Source organism: Triturus cristatus, chromosome 9, assembly GCF_964204655.1.
Source record: "Triturus cristatus chromosome 9, aTriCri1.1, whole genome shotgun sequence".
NCBI classification, from domain to species: Eukaryota; Metazoa; Chordata; class Amphibia; order Caudata; family Salamandridae; genus Triturus; species Triturus cristatus.
In genome coordinates this window covers 560,817,991-560,844,331 of record NC_140592.1, presented here as the reverse complement: position 1 = coordinate 560,844,331, position 26,341 = coordinate 560,817,991, and the positions used below count along the sequence as shown (strand labels likewise).

Below are 26,341 nucleotides of genomic sequence, written 5' to 3'. Positions count from 1 at the left end.
ACACTAAACCTATCTTTGTCGACAGCGCAAAATCCCTTGGTGTCTTACTCGACAAAAGGCTCAATCTACTCTCCTGCATCCACTCCATTGCAAAGAATGCTCGATACCAACTGCGCCTTCTGTGGGGGATTCGATGCTTCCTCCCGGAGCAAGACCTCAAAACCTTGGTCCAATCGCTGGTTCTCTCTAGATTGGACTACTGCAATTCTCTTCTTACTGGCCTCCCCAAATCCCACCTTTCCCCTCTTAAATCCGTTCTCCATTCAGCGGCTCGTTTTATATTTGGGGCCAAAAGAAGTGACCACATCACACCCATTTTGTCTTCCCTCCGTTGGCTTCCCATCAAGGCAAGATCAATCTACAAGATGGCTTGTATCACCCACAAAGCCTTGCACACTTCCTCCCCTCGCTACCTGGCGCATAAACTGAAAATCTCTGGAGGCTCTAGGCCGTCTCGTAATGTGGAAAAATTACTGCTTGATCCTCCTGCTTTCAAAAGGGAGAGATCGACGGCTCAATCCTTCTCAGGCAATGCGGTGAGAATCTGGAACTCGCTTCCGCCGCAGTTCCGCACCACCACCTCTACCCAGACCTTCAAAACGGACCTTAAATCTCTTCTCTTCCAAAGACATTTCCAGAACTAATACACGCCCTTTCAAGTCCCTCAAGGAAGTTCTTTCACTATTGTAAATTAGTATTCTATGCCTAAACAAGCGTAATCCCAGTGTGTTTTTGAGTGACTGCCATCTATTGCTGTATTATACTACTTCTTGTATCTCATTTGCTTCTGTAACATGTACATTTGTAATATTCTCCTCATGTAACATAACTGGTCCTATTGTGAAGCGCTCTGACACCTTTGGGTAAAGTCCGCTATATAAAAATGCATCAATTTAACACGAGGCTCTCAACCAGAGACGGGGGGAGAGGAGGCAGTGTGAACTTCCCCCCCCCCCTCAAATGCCGTCAACTAGGATGAGAGGGGAGAGGATGTGGTCCGTCGGCTTAAAGTGTGGACTTTGGTGTTGGAAACCATAGTTCGAGCCTCGAGGTCGCGTCCACATCCTGTGAATCTGCCACTGACCGCGGCCCCCGCAGGGGGCCACTAGAGCGGTCGGTGCCCTAGTGTCGCCTGGGCACCGGTCTCCCCTCCCCACCCCCTCCTGGGGGGCAGGGACGCCGGCCGGTGTCCCCCTCCTTTCTTTCCTGCCCGGAAGTGATGCGTCGGGCGTCACTTCCGGGGCTCCTCTGGGCGTGGGGGGAGGCTATATTACCCTCCCCCACCATGCCGGCGACCTCTTGTCACCTCGCACGCCTCATGCGCCGGACACGCCGTCTCGTCGTCGTTCATCGGGACTCGTCGTCAAGCAAGAGATCTGCTATGTGAGGTGAGTCGCCCACCTCCTCACCCCTCCGATCCCACTGACAGGCCACGCAGTGGTGATTTGTCTTAGTGGTTCCTGTGCTTTCGGTGGCAGGGTGCAGCGTGGGATCGCTCAGGGCTATGAGTGAGGTGGACCAGCCGCGGCTAGCCTGCCCTTGCCGAGCTGCTGGCTCAGTTGGGTGATGCCACGGTGCCCAGGACAGGTCCAGGGGTTGGCTCCGTCAGGCACCTCCAGTGCGAGGCAAACTCGCCCCAGCCTCACTTCCTTCCCAAGTCTGGCTTGTGCCGGACTGGGCGTGCCTTCTACCTATGCCCCCCCGTGCCGGTCGGCACGGCATGACGTCCCCGGGGAGTGGTGGGTGCACTCAGCCTCGGGTGGGTGCACTTAGCCTCGGTTTGCCCGCATGGGGGATTCCCAGCTCTGAGCCATAACTGTCGTGGAGGGTAAGGTTCACTCCCATCCAAGGTTTCCAGGTTGCAGGGCAGCAAAGATTGGCGGTGGGGTCCAGGCGAGGCAGTCTATTCCTGGCAATCTTGTTGGCGGGTCCGGCATTGGTGCGTTCCATAGAACGAGGCCGTGCCATGCCCGCACACCACCAAGCGTTCCAAATTGCAAACGGTGAACGCTGGGTTGCCATGCCGCGCACATCCTGCAAGCCCCCTGCCCCCCTCCACCCCCCCCTTCCTAGACCCTGTTTTCATTAAGCTAGGAATGGCCTGCGCATCTCAATGATTTATTGAGCTACGCGGATAAGCAGGGTGTCGGTGGTGCTAATCTAGCCGGGTCGTCCTGGCAGCGAGTCGGGTCTGGGCATGAGGCAACGGGTTTGCAATCCCCCCACAGCTACCCGCATTGCTAGTGTGCCTCTGAGGGGAAAGTTTACACACCATTTGGTCCTACAGCACTGCTGCTTATTGCAAGGGGTTCACGAGACCAGCGGGGTAGTGCGAGCCCCACCCCCCCCCCCCTCATTTCATCCTGCCCCCGGCCAGGAACCATACAGATCGGGGGCACGGGTCAGAGCGAGGGAGAGAGGATGGCATGAACCAGTGGGGCAATTGGTTTTAGGTCGGGTCTTCCTCGGCTGGCATTGGGGAGATCTAGCGCCGAAGCCACATCTTTGCCTAGCAAGTGCAACTTTGGTGCAGGAAACCAGGGTTAGAGCCTCGAGGTCGCGTCCTGCGTTTTTTGGGAAAATCACTTAATCTCCCCTTGCCTGAATATGTAATGGAAATACTTTCCTCATGTACAGCCGCCGACTTTAGTGCAGGAAACCTGGGTTAGAGCCTCAAGGTCGCGTCCTGTGATCCCGGGCAAACCACTTATCTCCCCGTGCCTGCATATGCAATATAAATACGGTACTCATGTGCAGCCGTCGACTCTGGTGTAGGAAACCAGTTTTCGAGCCTCGAGGTCGCGTCCTGTAATCATGGGCAAATCACTTAATCTCCCCCCCCCCCGTGCCTGAATAGGTAATGCAAATACGGTGCTCAATGTGCAGCTGCTCACTTTGGTGCAGGAAACCAGGGTTCGAGCCTCGAAGTCGCGTCCTGTGATTCTGGGCAAATCACTTAATCTCCCCCCGTGCCGAATATGGAATGTAAATGCGAGTCCACGCTATATAAACGATGCAACATTCCTGGCAGCAGTCGGGCAAGTGACCGGAGAAGAGAGGCATTTTGCCACGTGATTTGCAACAGTGCATGATCTTGAGCACCACCTGCGGCTTGATTCAATACTTTATAAGAGGGAGCTTGTGATGCACATTTAAGGAGGCCTTGCTGACTGAATGTCTAATCTAGAAGGTGTTGCTGCTAGTACATAAGACAATCACTAGTTCTAGGTTTGCCCATGGGGGTGGCTAGCTCTTGGAGGGCAACGCAACCGAGCTAGAATGGTGGTTTATTATCTAATGCAAATAGAAGCATTGATTAAGCCGAAAGATGGGTGTAGCTTAGTGCCCCAATCGTATTGAATACAGGGATGCATTGACATAGCGGCAAAAGACTATGGGGCATATGCATCAACATTAGCATTTGCGATTCCTTATTAGCGAAAAATAAGGATTCGCTAATAAGGAATAGCAAAAGGCTATGCATGTAGGAATCGCTATTCAAATAGCGATTCCTTAACTTTCCTTAATTGCTACTAGCAAATAGCGAGTAGCAATTAAGGAATGCCGTCCCAATCATTCCTATGGGCCTCCAGGCCCATAGGAATGAATCGGAGATTGCATGAGCAAATAGCGAGTACCAGTAGGTTCTCGCTAATTGCTCATGCAATTTCAAGGGTGCAAGGGTGTCAAAATGACACCCTATTGCACCCCTGAAATTGACATGTGCACATATGTTGCACACACACATGCTCTAAGGGCATGTGTGTGCGCAACATGAAACTTTGAAAAATGCACAAAAGTGCATTTTTCAAAGTTTTTGCAAATTACCATGCAGTTCATCTTCATGGTAATTTGCTCCCCCTATTAGCGAAATCGCTAATTTTTTAACTTTGATGCATTGCATTTAAGGAATCTCACTTTGGGATTCCTTAAATGCAATCGCTATTTAAGGAATCGGTATTTAAGGAATCCCTATTTAAGGAATCGGTATTTAAGGAATCCCTATTTAAAGAATCGCTATTTAAGGATTCCTTAAATAGCGATTTCTGCTTTTGGGTTGATGCATTGGGATTGGGTATTTTTAACTTAATACCGGGAGCTATTAGCGAATCGGTATTTTACCGACTGGATTTTGGGTTGATGCATGAGGCTGTAAGTGGCCACTACATAGCGCCCACTAAGGCTAAAATCACACCGGTGGAATTTGACCAAGTGGTTGCTGGTGCGCCGCACGTGAGCGAATTGCAAACTGGCGCTGGGGACAGTCTGCCACGAGTTGGTGCTGTCTGTTATTGTAGAGATGACCCAACATGATGACCCATGCCGCCTGCCATGAGTCCTGGCATGTAGTCGCAAAATTGTCAGGTGTTCCGTAGAACTGCCTTGCGGTAGGAAGCGCGCGCGTATGCCAATTCCTAGTTTTGCGCAATTGGGTTCTCTAGGTACATTTGCCGTAAATAGCTCTAGGTCGGAGAGTGCGTGTACTCTGCCTACAGTTGGCATTGCGGTACGTCTGCCTGGGTGGCAACAGGACAGGGTATTTGTCCTTTGACTTTGATGAGCAATTCATTCAATGCTTTTCTTCATAGAACTATTCTCACCGATGTTAATTCAGTGTTTTGGAGGGTACCTCTGTCTCCAACCCACCAATAGTTCATTGTTAATCCGATGACTTGCTGTCCACCGGTCCTTGTTCAAGACCGCCTCATGGCGCCCGAGTTAAATCATGGACCACGTAGGTTTCAATTTTTCCATACCAGTTCTGTCTGGGCAATCAACCCGATCGGGTCGCAAGTGATCACTCAGTCGGTCATTGTTTCCCAGAACCCCCGCCCCTGCAGCCGAGCAGGTCAGTGTGAACAAGAGGGGCCTCCAGAGAGGTACACCTCCTCTTTAGTTTTGTGGGTTCCAAAGAAGGCAGGGACTGTACATCTCCCATCAGGGGGCCTGAAACCATAGCGGGTTCTCCTCGGATGTCGCACGGCTGTGTCCGGCTGTCTGTTGTTTGCAATGGATCGAGGTGTGCATTTAAACGCAAGGGGCTCGCTCGCATTGATGGCGGCCGTCGCACACATGATGTGCGAGGGAGGGGAATCAACCACGGCCTGGCGGCAACCCACAAATGTATTTGGCTGGGTGGTCGTCCAAGCAATGCAGAATGAAGCAGGGCGGGGTCTTTGCTTGGCCCCGCGCAGGCCTGATGCTGCGGGACGGGGAGGGCCGTGCCGCCACCCCCCCCACCACGTTTATTTCCGTGGAATTGACCGCGCCGCCGGGGCAGTTGTCACTGCACTTCCCGTGCTTTGATGACACGGTGGCCTTACGATTACTCTGCGACGCTCCGTCACTGGGGAACATGTTTCCGGGGGTTTGCCGTGCAGACGGTTCAAGCGTGGGCAAAAGATTTGGCTACAGCCTCGTCATCATAAGAGGGCCCCCATTCCCACACTTGGTAGTGTAAGCGGAATCGACCAAACACCAGATTAACCGGGAATCCAAGTATCACTGCAGGCGAAGAGGGGTCTCGGGGTGAGGAGCAGTGGGCACTGCGTGACTAACTTCTATCTAGGGTGCGGCCTGGAATTTTAGAAGGCACAACATTGCACAGTGTAGGCTGCTCGCACAGCGCTCTGTGGGGCGTCAGGCAGAGAACAGTAACATGGTACTACCTACATGCCACGTTATTTAGTATAACGTCGGTTGCATGGCGACGCAGTGCCCGCTGCACAAGCCATGGGCGAGCTTGCTATTCATTGAAGGGAGACACTTAAGGCTTATTCAACACGGAAAGGTGACAGTCCCACCATTTCAGAACGGAAGCATTTTCGAAATGCTACGCGGTGATGCCAGAATTGTGGCTTCGGTCAGCTTCTACAACTAACAAGCCTTGTTGAGCCATTGGTACTGGGGTGTTGTAGGTGTAGTGTGGTCTTGTAATATATGTTTGGAGGCCATGTAAGAAGCAGCAAAATACCTGCTGGCAGCCCACTGAGCTTAGCACCAAACCAAGGGTTAGGCTTTTATGAGGAACATCTGCTGGCACCATATAGAAACAGGTCCAGATGTACACTGGGGGGGCATTCCCCTGCAACCAAAGGCAGGTTTCTGGTTGCTTCAGTTAAGACCTATCCACCCGCGGTTTAGCCAGGGCGGTTGTGGGTGGTGTAGTTGTCACATAACAAGTCCCTTCGTCCCAATTTAGACTAAAGTTACGGTCTGGCTAAGGGTCGGCAAAGGGTAGTTATGTTGTTACTGCATGCACCGATCTCGCAGAGGAGGTAAAACATTTTGTCTCCAAGGCGGGGATTGTGCGCCGCCATTCCGTTTCCAATGGGCTCCCGCTTCACACACCATGATCACGCGTAGGTGCCCGGCCCGGCTGTTGTGAAGTTGATTAGTGTGGGGGTTCATTTGCGGTTGAAATCGCTGTTCATCGAAGGGAGACAGTTAAGGAAGGTTCAACACGTTAAGGGGCAGTCCCACCATGTCAGAATTGAAGCATCCGCAGTAGGCTACGCAGGGAAGCTAGAATTTTGCTTCATCTTTCTTATACAACTGACAAGCATTGTTAAGCGATAGGTACTGGCGTGTAGTGAGGCACGGTGTGTGGGTTGGTACACGGAGGCAACGCATGAGCGGCTAACCTTCAGCCTGCCATGCCACCGGCTAACAGCCCAAGGGTGTGAGTTCTGCAAGGTCTTGGGGCACAGCTGGGCCCCTGCCTGGCATTGGCAGAAGTACATACATCCTCCGGTTATTACCTGTATTGTGTTCCTCAACCCCTCACCTCAGACATTTAAAGGGAACAGACCCCGGCTCTTCAGCAACTTCGTGCCAGGGGGGGCATGCGCGCTGCGTAAACACAGAGCTCCAACCATAAGGGTGCCGAGTAGCAAAACCAGTAAATAGGTTTAAGAGGTGTGTCTCTAGCGTTACAGCTGGCGAGAACACTACCGTAGAGGTGCGCCCAGTTGAGAGTGGGGCGCTTCTAAGGTTTGGAGGACCACTGCGGTTTGTGGAATCTTCCAGCAGAACCACTGGTAGGGTACTGGAGCTAGCAGGGAACTGGGAACCTAGGATACTGACACTTGTACCTCGCTGGGTGGGGCTGCGGTCAGCCAACATAGTGTGCTGCTGTCCCAATAAGGGGAGTAGCAGCGTGTAAAACACATTGGGACACTATGGCAATAGAACATTTGCACGCCCAATGCAGAACTAAAACGAAACTTCAACGGAGCAGGTAATTTGTCACAGCTGGGGATGCCCTGGGCGGGCGGGGGGTACCCCCTCCCCCATGGACACCCTCTTATCTGGGGGCATTCTAGGACGGGCAAAGTAGGACTTAGCCAATCCAGAATGCTTGGGCCATGCCGCAGGCAATGCGCCTGCTGAAATCAGACAGATTAGATAAGCCAGTATGCTTGGGGGGTTGTTGTCACCACGGAAGGAGCTGAACGGGCATAATTCCCATAAGGAATAAGGGACACATGGTAGGGCAGGATGGTCCCTTTCCCAGGGCCACCTCTTTCAGCCATGAACACTCCTGCGCGGCAGGATGTATCAAACAAAGTGTGACACAGGTTAAATAGAATCCCTCTCGCCAGAATAGCCAGAGCAGACAGGCGGGTGGGGGAGTGGTCACCTAGCTAGTGGGCTGCTGTCCCATAGATGGTCACGCAGGTTTCAGGCGCACCCGGTGCTAGGAGAATGGCAGCTAGGTGAGATCAGCACACAGATGGGGCCTTGCGAGCCGAGGGGTCGGCAGCCACCCCGCCCAGAGCTGGCTCAGAGCTGAGGCAAGTGAAGCGGGAAGAGGTGTGGCGCCGAGGCCAGGGCAACTGGCTCCAGAACCTGGGGATCACGGTTCGCGTCCCTGCGCCTGCGGCAGATTCGCCCAGCACCATGTGACCCTGGGCTACAGCTTGCTTAATCTTTCCGACGCGCCCCAGCGCCTAGAGACCCTCACGGGTGATTGTTCGGCTTTACAAATGTCGATTATTCTCAGTGGAACTTTCACGCATAGGGGTAATTGGCCTTGGCACAACTACCCAGGCCCGACAGGCCTCTTGTTTCAGCAGACACTATCTGACCCAGGATAGCCTCAAGGGCTTGGGATGTAGATGGGGCCACCTATAACCAGCAGGGACGGTTCTCTTTTATCTGGATTGCAGGAAGCTCCAGACTGGAGAGATGGCAGGTAAGACTATAGCTGTTTGGGTGTGGGGCTCTGGCGGCGACGGTGGCCGCCTCCAGAGCTGTGGCGGAGTTACAGGGCGATCTGGAAGCAGGCCGGTACCAAGGGTACCTCTGCGCGGCACCATAGGGGGTGCCAGAGCCAAATCCGAGGAGCCTCATGGGAGAGTCCCGGAAGCCTTGTCGGCGCCCCGATAGTCCTTCGGGCGGTTGTGGGCCTGAACAACCGGGGTTTTCTATGCTACGCTCCGCCCCAGGAAGGGGCGTGAGTAGAAGTTACCAACGTCACGTGATCCTGGAAGAGAATCACTTGGACGGCAGCAAAGGCGGGGTTCGCCCCAGTGCTGCCCAGCTCATCAGGCGGGCAGGCGGCCCAGTTGGTTGCCTGCCCTTGGATCGCCCGTAAGATAACCCACCTATTACATAACGGTGTATGTAATAAACCTGCAGCATTTTGTACCCAATCAAACAGTCTGAGTGTGTGTTATTATTGGGTAATGTATTTTGTTGGAGGGGGACTGAGGGGTGCCAATGGCGATACTATGCCGCTGACCGCGGCCCCCGCAGGGGGCCACTAGAGCGGTTGGCACCCTAGTGTCGCCTGGGCACCGGTCACCCCTCCCCGCCCCCTCCTGGGGGGCAGGGACGCCGGCCGGTGTCCCCCTCCTCTCTTTCCTGCCCGGAAGTGACGTGTCGGCCGTCACTTTCGGGGCTCTTCTGGGCGTGGGGGGAAGCTATATTACCCTCCCCCACCATGCCGGCGACCTCTTGTCGCCTCGCACGCCTCATCCCTCCCTACCGCTTACCCGGCGTGGTTGGCAGGTGGGGGTGAGAATATTCTAATATTTCCTTTTTTCGTTGCAGGCGGAGTTACAGGGCGATCTGGAAGCAGGCCGGTAACAAGGGAACCTCTGCGCGGCGCCATAGGGGGTGCCAGAGCCAAATCCGAGGAGCCTCATGGGAGGGTCCCGGAAGCCGTGTCGGCGCCCCGATAGTCCTTCGGGCGGTTGTGGGCCTGAACAACCGGGGGTTTGCTATGCTACGCTCCGCCCCGGCAAGGGGCGTGAGTAGAAGTTACCAACGGTCACGTGATCCTGGAAGAGAATCACTTGGACGGCAGCAAAGGCGGGGTTCGCCCCAGTGCTGCCCGGCTCATCATGCGGGCAGGCGGCCCAGTTGGTTGCCTGCCCTTGGATTGCCCGTAAGATAACCCACCTATTACATAACGGTGTATGTAATAAACTTGCAGCATTTTGTACCCAATCAAACAGTCTGAGTGTGTGTTATTATTGGGTAATGTATTTTGTTGGAGGGGGGACTGAGGGGTGCCAATGGCGATACTATGGGCAAATCACTTAATCTCCCTGTGCCTGAATGTGTAATGTAAATACGGTAGCTCGTGTAAAGCGCTCCAATACCTTCGGGTCGAGTTCGCGCTATATAAATATGCAACAAAAAAAACTAGACCTCGCCTGTTCACGAGGCAGTACAAGATCTCGGAACGCAGAACGTGGCCAGCTATTAGCAAAAAAATTCTTGAAATGCAGCCCGGTGCGCTCTCTAAGGGTCCGCCCTCCAACCTGATTGGTCGGGTGACATCCATTCGGGATGGAGTAGCTGTATTTGGGTAGCTGTCAATTGGACAGAGCGCTAATCTGTTTTCTAGCTAAGGAAGTGACTGCTTTTAATGTGGATAAAGGCATATCAGCGCTTAGGCACACTCCGAGTAACGAACACCCTGTGCAACGGTGAGATACCGCACAACCCTTGGCGTCATTCGGGTACACGGAGCTGGAGGACCTCGGAGCAAAGGGTGGGAAGGCTTGGTAGAGGTGTACTCGGTAACGACGGCTTTTATCTGATTGATGTTATTGTATGTGGCATGGAGTTGTATTTTGTGAGTGTTTAACGAGGGCGGGTGTTCCGTCGAGATGTGGATGATGTATGTGGTACTATATGATGTGTAGGTGTTCGAACTCTCACAGTAGGATGTTATGTTCCTGATGCAGTAGAGCTGGGTGAGCCACTCAAAGCTCAAGCCCAAAGTCTGGCTTAGCGCGAAGTCCTGTTGGAACCGCGAGTCCATAACGAGCCGAGCTTTCATGTGATTTTACCTGCCTCCCTTCCTCTACCCAGGATGTGGCGTTCGGAGCAGTGCTGCCGACTTTGGAACTGGGGTACCAGGTTTGAGTCTCGCTTCTGCTCAACGTCCTGTGATCATCGTCATATTTTCTAAAATCTTCATGCCCATAAAAAATGAACTTGACATTGTGTAATGCAACAGGTTCCCATGTAAAGCTCTGTCCTCCAATACCTTCAGGTGGAGTTCTTATATTAAAACAGCCTAAAAATTCACAAAAACAAGCCTTCTCATAAATAAAGACTAATGGGTACTTGTTAGTGGCTGATTTGTTATGGGTGAAACCAGAAAACCTGGATAAAATCTCGGCTTCCCAACTTAAATTTTGTAGTCTAAGACATTTAGTTAATTTCACCAAAACTCTTTATTACCTCGGAATCATACGAGAGTGCTTTCGAGTATGTGAGTAGAGAATACCATTTGTACAAAAACTATTGTGTTTGATTTAATAGACTATAATGTTTCTCTGTAATAATCTGGGCCACGTAGTTGACAACTGGTTTTGCCTTAGTTTATTAATGGTTTAGATTTAATAACTATCACTTTTAATATGTAATTCTCAATGCAATGATATAATGTAACGTATTAATGTCAAAGCTTCCACGTAAAAAAATTAAATTTAGAGAGAGTTAATTATATTTTACGTGATGTTTGTTGTATGATTTTACATTTGCATGGGCTCATAGATCCGAGCCTGACACTTGGCTCTGCTTTCCCTGTTAAATTATTGACTCTCCCACCTCTAGTGAGCTGGGAGATGTACCTGATGCTGTGTAGGATGGTTCCGGACAGGCTGCTCCTTGTAGGTTATTGATTCCTCATGACATGCCTTTCACAACCGGACAAGGAGCAGGTCCAATTTGGTATGCCTTTTTACTTGTAGTGTTTAGTGCAGCAATGCTGGTGGCTGGGAAAATATCTACATTTGACACCTATACAATCTGACCACATCTATATATCTCACATAGACACTCCGATATGGGATGATGATAAAAATTCCCATCCCAACAGATCTCTCCACTTCTCCCTCAATCATCCCAGCTCAGGACCACAACTATATACAAATTCTTAGATTGGACAACCCAGTGCAGTAACTAGGTAGGTACACTACATCACAAAGGAACTTGCAGAGCTGTTCAAAGCTTCCGTCATGCTTAAAAATAAGTGCGTCTATTACACTTCATCATCCAACACACTGCTATGCACTGTGTCCCATTACACGATAACTGAACCTCAATGGTCTTCACGCATGATATGGAAATACTTCCCACATGGGATAAAAACTTCCTTCCAACTACACACCCTACATGGTGAAGCATTCTACTCATGTAGGCAAGTTATTGAGCCCCCCCCCCCCGCATAAGGGTAGTGAGCGCTGAATAAATGCCACAATACAATACCTGTGACGTGAGATGTTTCATGGGCCGCATACATATTTAACAAATAACCTGTATTTAAATTAGTATCGTAAACATTTTTTCTTCGAGCCAAGGTTTCTGTTGTGGGGCCATCCAAAGTGTTCCTTCAGACTAACTAAATTTCAAGTCTATATTGGATCACTGTATCAATGTCCAAAAATATTGAGATTTATTCACAAAGCCAAGAGGTTTGTGTTAGTGTGCTTGGAGTTAAAGGTCCCTGTGTTAAGGCTGGAAAGGACATATAGCAGTTCAGCCACTCAGCAGTTATTGTTCCCCATGTGTCAAATTCTTTATTCCTTTACATAGGCTGCTCTGAACAAATTGTAAAGCTTGCGAGGAGGAGAAACGCAATACCCAAACATTTGATTACATGTGAGATGCTAAACAAAGTTACGCAAAGAAACCCTGTCAATGAGTAGCAGTCGCAAATCATTGAATGATTACCAAACTATTCATGCTAGTCTGTAATGATTCACAAGTGGTGGCTGTGGGCATCATAGGTAACATTCAGTTCTATGGACCCCAGCACAACCCCTTTCAATTTTGTTGGTATTATAGCCATAGCTGGCAAGGCTTCAGATTGCTTGCGTGTAACATTTTCATAATTTCAGTGTAATCATGAGTGTCATTCAATTACTGAGTGACCCATTCTCGCAAGTAAATTCAAGGAATGAAGATGAGGGAAACATATAAATATCAGAAATTACACCCCTTAGAGCAACGAGAAACTCCAAGATCTTAAAAATGCTACAAAGTACCAGAAATGGAAGGATAGCTCAGTGCCTGCTCTGTCGGGACATGAGATACTGCAAGACACAGTAGGGCAAGCGTTTTGCCAGAAAATAACAGCAAGGTGCCACTATCAGGATCCACATGAGGGCACTGTCTCTGCCGGTGCCGGGGGTCCAGATAAATGTTTATATTTATCAAGCGCTTCACTGAGAGAAACAATGAGGGTATGTGATTTGCTCACTCTGAGCCAGACAGGGTGATTCCGGGTTTTTGAGCATCTTAAAAATTCACAGTACAATATATCCCCAAATGTTTGGGTGCAACGTTAGCAGCAAGTAGGGTTGCACATCACTGCAGCAGCTGCTAAAATTAATTAACTTTAAAATGGATGGCCTCTGCACACTACAGCAGGCACACAGAGCTGAGCACACTAGGAGTGGTTGTACAGTCAAGTCTGTCAGTGTGGGGGTCAGATGCTTGGATGGACCGGCAGTGCAGGTTTTAAGGCTTTAAGCACCCTCCTGCACAAATGATCATGACTGGACTGCTGGTGAGAGACTAGAGCAGCAACACATTTAAAGGCCGCGGCTCCGGTGGCCGACTTCCAGGCTGTGCTCAAATCACTGCAGTGTGCAGACACTCTCATGAAATGCTCCTCAGTCCTGTCAGACCCGCCCTGCCACAGCGCACGGCCACGCAGGACTCTGAGCCAGATGCCTGTGCAGCCTTGCCACGGTTCTGCCCCAGCCCCGTCTCCCCTGACTTTGACTCTCACAGTCAGTCTCGGACACCGTGCTGCTGCAGTGCGACCGCAGCGCTGCAATACCTACCTGATTTAGTTCACCTAGGCTCAGTGCGTGCAGGTGCACAAGGCACTAAAAATGCATGATAATGCATTTTAATGCGGTGATGTGGACCACCACGTTAAAAAGCGTTAGTCTAACGCCTGATGTTTGGTACTTGGCAGGGCTAGGCGGCCCTTTGGATTTAGTGGGACAGAGTTCGCAGTATCAGCACTTTGGGAATGCAGCGATGAAAGTCTGCTGTCTCTTGCACTCTTCCATCAATGCATTCAGAGCCTTTTGCAAGAATTCCCACATGAAATTGTGCCTTTTTAAATACGAATCAGGATTCAGATTTTTCAGGTGATTTGCTTCCTTGTGCTGGACTGATATGTCCGAGATAATTTAAGCTTGCATTGCAGACACTGTGCAAACACAGCGCAGGAGTACAAAGCACGCCAATGAGATAATTTGCCCCAGATATCCTTGTTCTGTATGTGAAGGAGGATGGCAGTAATTTCACCGTACCTATTCTTGTCTGTGAAGGTTTTACTGCCGTTTAGCAGCTCTGCATCTGGGTATAACTTGTATTATTGTTGTTCATTCTGTACAAGTTATGTGGCAAAAGAAGCTTGCACTTCTTATACCTGTGCTTGCCAGTTCTGGAAAACATCTAGTGCTGTAGTTGCTAGTTATCTCCTAAGTGTGTGAGCAGAGGTCAGGGGCGGTGGGTGAGATTTTAAAGTGGTGGGGCGCAAACGAATTAGCATTCAGCACCGTAGCGAGCGAGCGAGGGGGGTTTGGGGGGGATTACCCCCCCCCCCAAGAAAATTTTGAAAAAAAAGAAGAAAAATCGTGCATTTTCAAGCAAATTTGAGAAAGCAGGAAGGTTAATAAAGCAATTGTGAAAGTGCAGTTATTACATTAATAGATGGCATAACATAGGTAGCTGCTTATTCAGTATTACCACAGAACTTCATACATTCTGTCCTATTATGCTCAGGTGCTGAATTCAGACTATAAGACTCATGGAAATCTCAGCTCTAAGAGTAGAAGAAGTTGCACAGCAGTGTAATGGTTGCCAGGCTCGTTCCGCAGGAGCGTCAGGAACTTGAAGAAAAGTCCACAGTCTTCCCCTACGGCCTTCCGACTCTATTAGACTCTAGAGTAACGAATGGCACGCAAGGGGAAAACAGGGAAACAAAACGAGGAAAGGCGGGGGAAGAAAAACAGTCTTACAACATACTGAATATTAGACTCTAGAGTAACGAATGGCACGCAAGGGGAAAACAGGGAAACAAAACAAGGAAAGGCGGGGGAAGAAAAACAGTCTTACAATATACTGAATATAAAAGAGGCAGCGCAATGCGCTGTTACCGTGATTCTGGTTGAGCTGAGCTTTGTACACACACTTCACATAGGTCCACGCAAGTACCCCAAATATAAATGGTATAAAGGTTTTCGCAATTTGCCAAGGGGAAAGGTTTGATAGGCAGCACAAGCAACGAATCGTTCACCCTGCGGGAGACCGGTCCGGCCAGTGAACAAAGGTGAGCAAATCTGTGTAGTCTCCAAATAGAACAAACACTACAAAACTTTTAAAAACAGAGATAACAATGCATTTCTTACCTCAATCAGAATTTTTTGTATTCAACAAACAAGTAGCAGCATTCACTTTTTGTAAATGAAATCCGCACGTCTGTCTTTCAGTGTAGCAAACTTGTCAATTACTTTCATGTTGAAGTCCGGTATCTTTTGGACTAGCTTGCTCTCTACAGATAGAATCGCCAAAGCATTTAGTCTTTCCTCTAGCATGGTGTTCCTGAGGAATGTCTTTATGCGCTTTAAGGCTGAAAAACATCGTTCAGCTTCTACTGTTGTCATTGGAGTCGTAATCACAATTTTTAGTAAAGTCACTGTCTCTGTAAGTGAGTTTTCCATATGCAGTTTATGAATTAAACTCCGCAAAGTCAAGGCGCTTTTGGCCTTCCGGTACACAGGCATTCCGTAGAGTACAGTTAACTCAGTTCTCAGCTGCTCTTTTTTGAGCATAGGATATGCTTCCACAGCCTGATTCAGAGCATGCTCAGGGAAGGATTCATCATATTGTGCAAACTCTTTACTTTGCAATAAAGTTGCACTCACCAAATGTTTTGTGAATGAAAAACGTTCTTTTGCCTGCACAATTACAATGTCACATATCTCCTTTCCAATTCGAACCAGAGAGGTGATGTTTTGTCTGCGGTTTGCAAAAATAGAATGCTCCGGCAGTTTGCTCTCTAAATCTTCAACCCCATCTCTCACTTTCATAATCTGTTGTACAAATGCAGATGTATTGGCTTTCACAGAGACAGTATCTAGGTCTTTTCTTTGCAACTGATCGTATAACACATCAACAGGAATCATTATGTCATGAAATAAAAATAAAAACAGTAAGAACTGAAACTCTTTGTCTTGTAGTGTTCTAATAAAGCCATGAGCTTCACTCTGACTTGTGTGATCAAAGTCTACTCTGGATGCTATGGCGACAAAACATTTCTCAAGGCCCTCCCTCTGTTCAAAGATTAAGTTGACTGTACGAATGTGAAAGTTCCAACGAGTTGAGGATCCCCTTGGTACGCTTTTGTCCACAATCTCATGAAGGGCTTCTGTTCTTTTGGGGGAACGTGTGAAGAATGCTGCTATGCCTCCGATATCCTGAAAGAAAACTCGTGTCTCTCTGAGCTTTGATACCGCCTGTTGCATAATAAGATTGAGTTGGTGGGCGTAACAGTGCACAAAATGAGCATTAGGGTACACAACTCGAATTCGTTTCTGTACTCCACTAAGGCTTCCACTCATTACGGACGCACCATCATAGCTTTGTGCGATAAGTTTTTGTTTTTGAGGCAGGTCCGGGAAAATTAAGTCCAGTTGACACAGTATTGCTTCAGTGATGGTTGCTGCACTAGAGTCACTTAAATGCGTGAAGCCATAAAATCTTTCCACAACATTTCTGTCACTGTCAAGGTACCGAAACACTAACACGGACTGTGTTTGAGTGGACACATCAGTGGTGTCATCAGCCTGAATAGCCACAAAGTCTGTGTTTCGCAACTCTTGCACAATATGGTTTCTTATAATTTCGAACATACAGTCAAGGAGTTCATTTTGTATTGTATTAGAGGTGCCCTTAAAGACTGTAGCATGTGCTAAATGTCTTTCCAAATCCTGGTCTATGGTTGACATTAAATCCACTAGGCCTCGGAAGATCATAGGTTTTGAGGAAGTTTCTGATTCGTCATGGCCTCGCAATGCCAGTTCGAAAGCACCACAGAAACGAATGCAATCAATGATCTTGGATAGATTTTGTCTGTTCTTATCAACAGCTTCATTGTGTTTTTGAATGGATTTGCGATACGCATCATTTATCTGCTGCTCAATTGGTGCGTCTTCCCCCAACATTCCCAGTCTTGTCAGGTTTTTCAGATGATTTCTTGTGAGCGCATGCTTCTTTATTTTTTCAGCGATGTGCTTCAGGTCGACCATTCCTTGCCGTGTCCAAGAAAAGTCACCGCCAAACAGCAAGCAGGGGAAGCAGAACAGAGAATTTCTTATAGGGCACCCTGTAAGCCAATCAGCTTTTGTGTACCAGGCATTTGAGAATGTACGTTTTGACATTTTTCCTCTGTCCTGGGTAGTTTGCTGTAGGTTTATTTCAGGCTGATGAGGTCCTAATTGTTTTATCTGTAGTTTTTGTTCAAGTGGCCGTGACTGGAATTACTTTGTAATCAGCTCTTGTACTGTATTCATGATGGTGTGTTGCTGGCCTTACCAATATATATATATATATATATTAAAGAAACCTGTCAATAATCAAAGTACAACGTATAAGGTACAGTGCAATAATATCAAATTTCAGTATAAATACATTATACATATATCTTGTGCATTATCCTAATACATCTCAAATGACTGCTAAAAATAGAGCCGTACTGCCTCCTGCCTCTCGGTGCCATAGTGGTTGCTGGAGGCACTGAAAGACACTGCTTGAGGGCCTTGAGAGTGACCACATGCATACATAGCCCTAACTCCCATGTAAAAAAATATATAGCATCAGTTTCCTTACCTTTAACACTGGTGTTTGCTGGGTTGTAGCCGGGGTCTGGTGAGAGAGCAGCAAAGGAGGTTGGGGTCCTCTTGTTGTTTGCTGATAAACCTGTCAATAATCAAAGTACAACGTATAAGGTGCAGTGCAATAATATGAAATTTCAGTACAAATACATCTCCAACAGCTCCCCTTCCCACAAAATGACTGATAAAATACAGCCGTACTGCCTCCTGCCTCTCTGTGCCATAGTGGTTGCTGGAGGCACTGAAAGACACTGCTTGAGGGCCTTGAGAGTGACCACATACATACATATCAAAGCTTACCGTTGTTTAACTGCTCCGCTCATTCATCAAATAACCTGTCAATTCAGCACAAAATAGTAGCCCTGCATTACCCTGACTGAGTGCATGGTGTGCGGAAGCCCCGGGTTCCTCTTTAAACTTAAAACAATTGTTTCTCGTTGCAAATCACGGATGCTATTAGCCGAAAATATGAATTACTGCACGTTTTGTATTGCATTCTGCTGAGGAATGAGACCTGTAATTTAACTTAAATTACAGATCTCGTTCCTCAGCAGAATGCAATACAAAACGTGCAGTATTTAACATCAGCCGCACTTGGATTTATGTGGACCCCAACCGGTTACAAACCACACCGTTCAGCTGAATGTGCCCGTCCTGGCATACTGGCCACCACCACTCCACACACCACGAGGCGAGTGAACCGTTACCAGGCTGAACCGGATCCAACGACACTGCAGCGCCGCGCGCCGCAAATGGCCAATCACTGCATGACACAGACTACATTAAGTCAGAGACAGTGATTGGCCATTGTGCAGGGCGGCTGAGCCACCCACGCTCGGCATCCAATATGGATTGCCCCTGCTGTGCTGCGCGGTGACCGGCCAATCCTGGCGCTGCATGCAGCAGCGGCAGGCATAGTTATAGCTATAGTCCACCTTTTCCATGTGCACCTCGTTCACGTATTGTCGCACCCACAGAGTCCAGCATCAAGCATCGCCAAAGAAAAAATAAACAAAAATGCAATTGTTTTTCAAGTCCTGATTCTGTCAGATTTGTGTATAAACTAGAGCCTGTTGGGGATTTGCTGAAGTGTTTTGTTAAGGGGGAGTGGGGGAGGTCTCTCTCTCCTTTGTGCGTCTCTCTCTCTCTCCTTTGTGCTCTCTGTACATAGATCTGCCCTCGAAATCCATAACCCCCAGTCGAAAACAGATTTCGGCACAGTGCATTCAAATCTGCTCCCAGAGACCATCTGCCATGAGGGATGCTGCCCCCTACTTGAAGGGGCAGGGAACCATTGCTATTGATAGCCCTCCTCAACCTGTTCTTCGGAAAAGCAGCGGGGGGAAAAAGAAATGAATTACAATCGTATTTTTCCGCGCTCTTGCGCTCCTTTCCCTAGTTTCGAAAGTGCTCATTTAGGGTATATTATCAAGACCGGTGTTAAAATTATCGCGGCTTTAGCGGCAGGAAACTGCCCCTAAAGTGGCGATAATGGGCTTGATAATATGCCTTCGAGAATTCCAATAGAAGCCCATGTCGAGAACATGGGCTTCTATTGGAATTCTCAAGGGCATATTATCAAGCCCATTATCGCCGCTTTAGCTGCAGTTTCCTGCTGCTAAAGCCGCAATAATTTTAACGTTGTTCTTGATAATATGCCCCGTAATTAGCAAACAAAAAGAGTCAACCATTGTTTTTTTCGCAAACAGTCTGAAAAGAACATGAGTTGTGGAAAATTCACTTTAGCGTTCTATTTCTGAAGCAGAAATCTGTGATGTCGTCGCCCTTCCCCTGCGCTCCCTCCCTGATGTTTTTAAGAGTGTACTCGGAACACAGCAGATGAAAGGAGTATCGAGTTTAAAAACGTAAGCAAAGCGACATTGGCTCCCAAATGCAGTCCCATCACGTGCACTTAAATATACATATTATTTAGACCACCATAAATTACCTGAGTCAAAGAATCTGAAGCAGCATAACCGAACTTACTTCAGCCAGCACAGAGGGCTACTAGGGCTATTACCCCACCCCCAGAAAAAAAAAAACAGGATAATGGTTGCAATTACAACATCAACAACACTCTTCACTTTAAATTTTAGGACTGAAAAAGCAGACCGAATTGGCCGGCAGTGCTGTTCTCTTTTTGGTTTGCCCTTTTTTTACTTTTCTAGGCGCTATTGATGAGCCTTCGGCAGCCTCTGCCTGCCTGTATCTGCACAGGCCTAGGTTAATCTCCCATTTCATGAGGAGCATTCTGATTAATTGATGAGCCATTAGGTATTATATTTATGGATATCATTGCATATCACCCAGCAAAATGCGCTGCCTAAATTAGAAGCATAGGATGAGCCAAAGGAATGTCCTAGGTGGCTTACATGGCAGATTGTATCTAGACTAGTGCTAAAGGAAACGTGATTTAAAGACAAATGGCAAAGAAAATCGTACGGCCTTAGCATTGCAGCCGTGACTGACACCATACATGTCTTTTTTAATTCTATGGTGTATCTTTAGAAACATGTTTTATTAATAGGCGTGGATCTCATCATTCTGAATAATGAAGGGTTTACAATTAGTTTGGCGCTGTGCACTTTGTTATGCCCCAACCCTGTCTGTGTTCTGTTTATCAATGGCCTACATTTCCACAGGGAGTCTGAGCATCGACTAACAGGGTGCTTGAGATGTACGTTTTATCGCCAATGCAGTCATAATATTGTCTTTGGATAATACTTAAATTAATTATCATTTCTCTCGGTTGCATTACAGTTCCCTTGAGATAGATATTTCACGCTTGAAGCCTCTCTTTCAAAATGGCACACAAAGTAAGGCATGCGGCAGTGGACACAATTACTATAACGTAGGACTCACGCTAGGCCTCAAGGTCTGCCCTGTCATCCGCACAGCTTTGAGTCATCTCTTCGAGTTCAACGCTGTGTTTATAACACACTTTAATGGAAAATGAACAAAACCTACATGTTATATAGTAGTGGCAAACACGTGAGGGAGTGGAGTCAGCCTGCTGCGCTGCCTGCGAGCCTATGCCTGGACGTCACCACCACGACAGCCACCATGGGGACAAGCGACTAAGCGAGTGTTTAAAATGGGCTGTAATGGCCTATGCAAAAGCGGAAATGGCGGTGATTGAGTGCACATCATTACTCCAACAGCAGGGACGCGCCCGTCGACGTCATAATGTCAATGTACAGTTCTAGGCACAGGGTCGGGGTTCTAGTCCGCCAGGACACGCTGACAACTAAGTACGTTCATCTCGAACCGTAAAGGCGAAATGATTCACAATTAAAACACGCGCGCACAAACATGATAACATACATGATGTACCTCGATAATGATGGCTACGTTTACCCATAATCACCCTGGCAACTAGTCTGCTAAAACTAACCAAGGGTAGCAAGGGACGGATTAAAATGGCCTTGGACCTGCAGAGGCTTCAAGCACAGCAGAGCTCTTGCTTCCGTGCTGAAGTCATGCGAGGATTTTTTCGGCTTTATTGTCTGTGAGAGGCAGACACCCTCCTTGAGCTCTCTTCGCCGTCAGGGAGTATAGGCTGAAGCTACCTGCAGGAACTGGACAATCTGTGCAGCAGCAGGCGCTGTGCTGTCACCTAGAGGCTCCGCGTTTACAGGGGAATGTTAAGTGACAGCCTTATGTTTTTCAGGAGGTTAACAATTGGTCAAATCGGAAGCGGCCCGAAATGGCCAATCACTGCACGGCTTCACATGAAGTCACACAGTGATTGGCCATACATAAGTGCGGCGGCGGCAGTGCCACCACCCCGCGGCACCCAATAAATGGATTGCCTCATTTTGCCTGCCCTTCTGCGCGGTGGACCTGCATGCAGCGCCAGGATTGGCTAGGGGGGCACAGGTACTCTTCGCCTAGATTGAGATCCGGGGCTGTGGCCCTGGCTGCTGTATGAAGCAGCACCCCCTTGGGTCCCTCAATGGGAAGATTGTTGCGCGCATGTTCGGGCTGGTCAAAGCCCAAAAGTGCACATGCGCACAGTCTACTGCTGCAGCAGCTGAGTCTGGACTGTCACTCAGCTGCTGCAGCCCAGCCCCACCCCCTGGCTTCAGCAGCATATGCACTCCGTCCGGATTTTCAGTTGGGCGTGTCCCGGTACTACTTGTACCAGGACACGCGTATAATATATTTATAATTTATTCATTATTATTGCGCCGGTGGGTCCATATGGCTTAGTGGGGCTACGCCCCAACGCCCCAATGGACGCACAGCGCCTGGCAGAGGTTATTTAAATGTGTTTCTTGGCTTTCTGCAATGTTTGTTTGTTGGCAGGGGTTTAGGGTTTACAGGTGTAATAAGTAATAAAGAGATACTTTAATTATATTTGAGGGTGTTTTCTATAGCCCAAGAAAGTCGGCACGAAGCCGTTTCAGACTACTGAGAGAGTTTGCTTATTTTGCTGGCTAGTCAGTGCAATTTTTTTTTTTTTTTTAAATTTATGTAATTGATTTTTGCATTTCGCCCAGTATAGCCCAGCATATCACATTAAATTAACGTAGCAGCTATTGTACAGAGTAAAAGCAAACACCAACCTTTTAGCATGCACAATGAACATAACCAATAGGGCGAGACAAGCCCTTTACTGAATTAGACGTGATACTACATTATCAGCGATTCCAACTGCTTCTATGACAATCTCAGGGCGATACCTATGAGTCATGTGTGTACAAACCACTGGGGAGGACAAATGGGCTTTCTGAGGGCATAGTTGTAGGAAGGTAGGACCCTTCTGCATGTGTACCCCCACTTTTTGCCTGGTGCTAAGGTAGTTTTGGTCTTGTTTGAATGGGATCCTGCTAATCGGGACCCCAGTCTATCTGCTTTCTCCCTAAGCTGTTTTGTTCTGTACTTGGGTACACTCCTGATTGGATACTGGTCAGTCCCTAGTATATGGTACCCTGGTCAGTCCCTAGTATATGGTACCCTGGTCAGTCCCTAGTATATGGTACCCAGGTCAGTCCCTAGTATGTGGTACCCAGGTCATAGGTTCCCCAGAGGCCTCCCATGGGTTGAAGCATGTATTATGCCACCCATGAGAGGCCATGCAAAATGGAACTACAGGTCTGCCATTGCAGCCTGTGTAAGCTGGTGCATGCACCACTTACTTAAGATATAGGTTTACTATATCTAAGGGTCACTGTACTTAAAACTATAAATCACCCCTCTAGCAGGCCTGAACAATCCTGAAGGCAGGTTGCTTGGCTCTGAGTGAGAGGGTGCCATTGCATGAGCAGGACAACTCTGCAGCCTACGGAGTCCATTCTCTCGGGTTGTCAATGTCTGTCATAAATATAGGAAGAGGTGCATTATGCGACCGCGTGATCACCATCTCAAAAACAACTGCAAGTAACCCTATCATGTTTGGTATCAAACATCTTGCAATCATACCCCCACACCGGTAACCGGTGTGGAAAGTATGATTCCACCCCTCAGAAGCGAGCTTTGTGAGGTCCCTGGTGTTCCTGGAACCAGCCTTCTAGTCCCGGAAAACGCAAAATGGTTGTTCCTGACCAAAGACACATTTCTGCCCTCCTGCTGCTGAGCCAAGCTCGAGCAGGGGAAGGCAGAGCAATAGACATCCTGTCACAGGGAGGTGTGACCACCTCCCAGATAGGATTTAGTGTATTAGGGCTGGGTGGGTGCACTTGCCAGCGACTGAAAGTCTGCATGAGGGGCACATTTGGTGTCCCTGTGCATAGTTCAGTTCAAACCAGTCCTGGGAGCTATTGGCTTCCACTCTGGCGCAAAACTTGACAAAGAACATGGGAGTAACCTCCCCACTGTCCAAGCCCTCCCCTGGGAGGGTCCCCTGAATCTGTCCAACCCTGTCCCGTGGGTACTTAAGGGCTTACCTGGCTGTAGGACCCGAGATTCAAAGTGGACAAGATTCTGAACCAGAAACTACTGAACTTCGACCGTTTGGACTTTGCTGGACTTCATTTGGACTGAGCTTTGTCTCCCTCTCAGTCTGAAGCATTGTCTGGGCCCGTGCACCATACAGGCTCCGTGCAGGACCTGTGGAGCATCAGACAACTGAAAATATCTCCCTTCGTGTGAAGGAGTCACCCCCCTGCATTCGCAGGCACCACAACACTGTCCGGTCTGCTGACCCTGAGCTCCTACGACTCCGAAGGCTCCAGCAACACAGGGGGTGGGTTTCTATGTCCCTCGAGGTCTGAGCTGCACTCTCACCATGTTTGAGGTCCGAATCCCTTGTGAGGGCTGCAATACCCGAACCCCTGTGCACAGCGTACATTTGCAAGTGCATATGCTTGTTGGCATTTCCCGAACAAGTGTATTGGGCTATGAGTAGCCCCAACCTCTGGCACCATTTCCTACCAAGAACTCCAGCCTCCTTGCACTGAGTGCTTTGTAAGCTGTTTGGTGAAATCGTTTGAGGTCCTCCCGCGACTCCTGTGCCTCCGCCTGTGAGTCCACTTGAGGGTCAACTTTACTTCTCTTGGGCTCCCCTGGTTGCTGCAGGCCTGCCCTGACTCCGCTTGCTGTGGTGAGTCTCCTTGACTTTGCTTGTCCGCACCGTAACCATCTTTGACCTTCTGCGTGGGTTGCCGTTGCCAAGGTGTGTTGGTGCTCCCACCGGGACACCGACCCCTCAGCACTCGACATCCTTCATGGGACAGCTTGTATCCCGCTCCTGGAAGTCCTCCATTGAGATGGACGGTGGTTTCCGATGCCACCTCAGCCCTATGCACCCAGCTTCCTAGTGATGGGTAACTCTGGTACTTTGGTATCCAAGGGTGGGGTGGCTCTCCAACCTTCTATGATCCAAAGGGTTTCTTCGTAATCCACTGGGAAGGGTCCTTCAACTCTAAACTTCAACCGTGACTTTCCCAGAGAATCGTACGGAGCACTCGGTCGTGTTCTCACACTGCACATTGTGTACAGTAACAAATCTCAGCAGAGGAATGTAGACTTAGAGATGATTTTTTTTCCCCCACCTCCTTCTGGCTCTCCCGTCTCTTTCCCAATCCGATATCTCTGGTATAACCCCCAGTAACCTTTGGGACGACTCTGTGGTGGGAGGAGCTCATTATATACATCTGATTGTGTGTTGCAGTAAAGCATATCGGCATTTCAATTGGAGATTATGGAGTGGGGCCCTTTGCCCAACGCATGGCAACTCTGCGTTTGGTGAGTAACAGTCCCATTGCTGCTAGTATCCTGCTACTGGCTATTATCTCCCTGTCGTGACCCAGCAGTGCGACCAAGGGGCTAGGCCCTAACTGCTTCTCCACAACATCCCTCAATATCGAGACTACCTTTCTCCAGAATGTTAATATACTGGGGCAGTGCCATGCCACATGCAGAAACCCAGCCACTTGCTCCCAGCACCTGTCGCATTTCAGCTAGTCCCGCAGCCCATAGGGAAGCAACCTACTGGAGTGTAATACACCCAGTTGATGTACTTAAAGTGTATCAGACGGTGCCTACCATTCAAAGATACCCCGTCTTGTAGCTGCACAGCAATATGCCCAGCATTTGTCATCTATTGTCCTGTCTAGGCTCCCCTGGCATTTCTGTCTAGCTCTGTGTAGCTGTGTTTTCCTGGGTTCCTGAGCCAGGCAATATAGCACTGTAATTAATTTCGCTGGGGAGTTTGCTTTGATACTATGGGAAAGCGCCGGAAATGTACAAGGCTCCTGCATGTCCTCTCCCAGTAGTTCCTGCCATGCATGCCTGGTCTGTAGGATGAACAAGCTTCCGGTGACTTACCTGGTTTTAGTATCATAATTATCAGCGCCTCTCTCATATAGAGGAACCATTTGGTCCTGGAACGCCCTGTAAAATGTAACTATAAGCCAGTCTATACCTGGAGTGCTGCCAGCATGCATGGATTTCATAGCCGCCTTGACCTCACCCGTAGTGAGCAGGGACATGAGGTATTCTCTATGAGCGTTTCTTAGCCATGTCATCTGAATGTGCTCCAGCTAGTCCAGTATAGCCTTATCATCGGTAGGGGATTGGGAGATGTATAGCTGCGAATAGTACCTGTGGAATCTATTCGCTATATCTTTTCGTTTGTGCAGTGGGAGGCCATCCTCATACAATATTTCTGTGATGGTGACCTCTTCATGCAGCGGGCGTAGTAAAGCTGCTACAGTGGCTCCCGGGTGGTCTGCTTGCCGTAGACCTTAGCCTCTGCATATTAACCAAGATGTTTGACTTCCCTCTCCTCTGTGTCCTGGAATTCCTCGAGTAAAACTCTGATATCCCCCAATACTCTATCGTCCCCTGCCTTTGGAAGGTTTGTTCAAGCGCCAGAATATTCTTCTCCAAGCGGGTCAGTGGGTCCCTTAATGAACGGAGCACACCAGCATGGTTAGACATGACAATACCTTGGTTATAAACCTTGAGGGTCTCCCAGATAGTAGGGAATTTTGTTTTCGAAATATACCTCTATCGCTGTTGCAATTTCTGCAGGCGAATACTGGATCGAGCAGAGAGTATGGCGGGAACCTCCCAAAAAAACGCCAGGGCCTGTTTGATGGGGCACTTCAAATCTAATTGTATGGGAGCGTGATCGGAATGGGGTTTGGGGTTTAGGGTGCACATCTCCACCTGTGCACGTAACCTTTTGGACAAAAGCCAGTATTCAGCCCGCGTGGATCTACCTCGGATGTGCTCACTGTGATACCCGCCTTAGAGTTTACCCATATTAACACTCCCCTAGAGTGAGATGTGAAACCTGCAGCACTGATCTTGCCCTGGAAAAGGTTTTGGGTCAGCATGTTGCTCTGGGGTGGCAAGTGCGTTTACTGGAGCAGGGCCACATCAATCTTGTACCGCCTCCAGTATGCGATCACCTCTCTAACTTTCCTATGGTCATTCAACCCCCTTATAATCCATATTAACAAGAGTATTGTGTTACTCATACTTAAACCCCCCCTCCTGTCAGCTTGCTA

The 26,341-nt window shown here is 48.7% G+C and overlaps 1 protein-coding gene across 2 annotated transcripts in view; it reads left to right on the top strand.

Moving 5' to 3' along the window:
- Nucleotides 1-9,861: 9,861 nt before the first annotated feature.
- LOC146798285 (CLOCK-interacting pacemaker-like) overlaps nt 9,862-26,341 on the top strand; it is a 217,382-nt gene continuing 200,902 nt past the window's right edge. The window contains exon 1 of one of the 2 annotated variants that reach the window (XM_085625568.1): nt 9,862-9,941. The gene's annotated coding sequence lies outside the window, so the exon portion shown is untranslated. Of the gene's footprint in view, nt 10,035-26,341 lie in introns of both variants that reach the window. The other variant, XM_085625567.1, reaches the window with a different exon arrangement.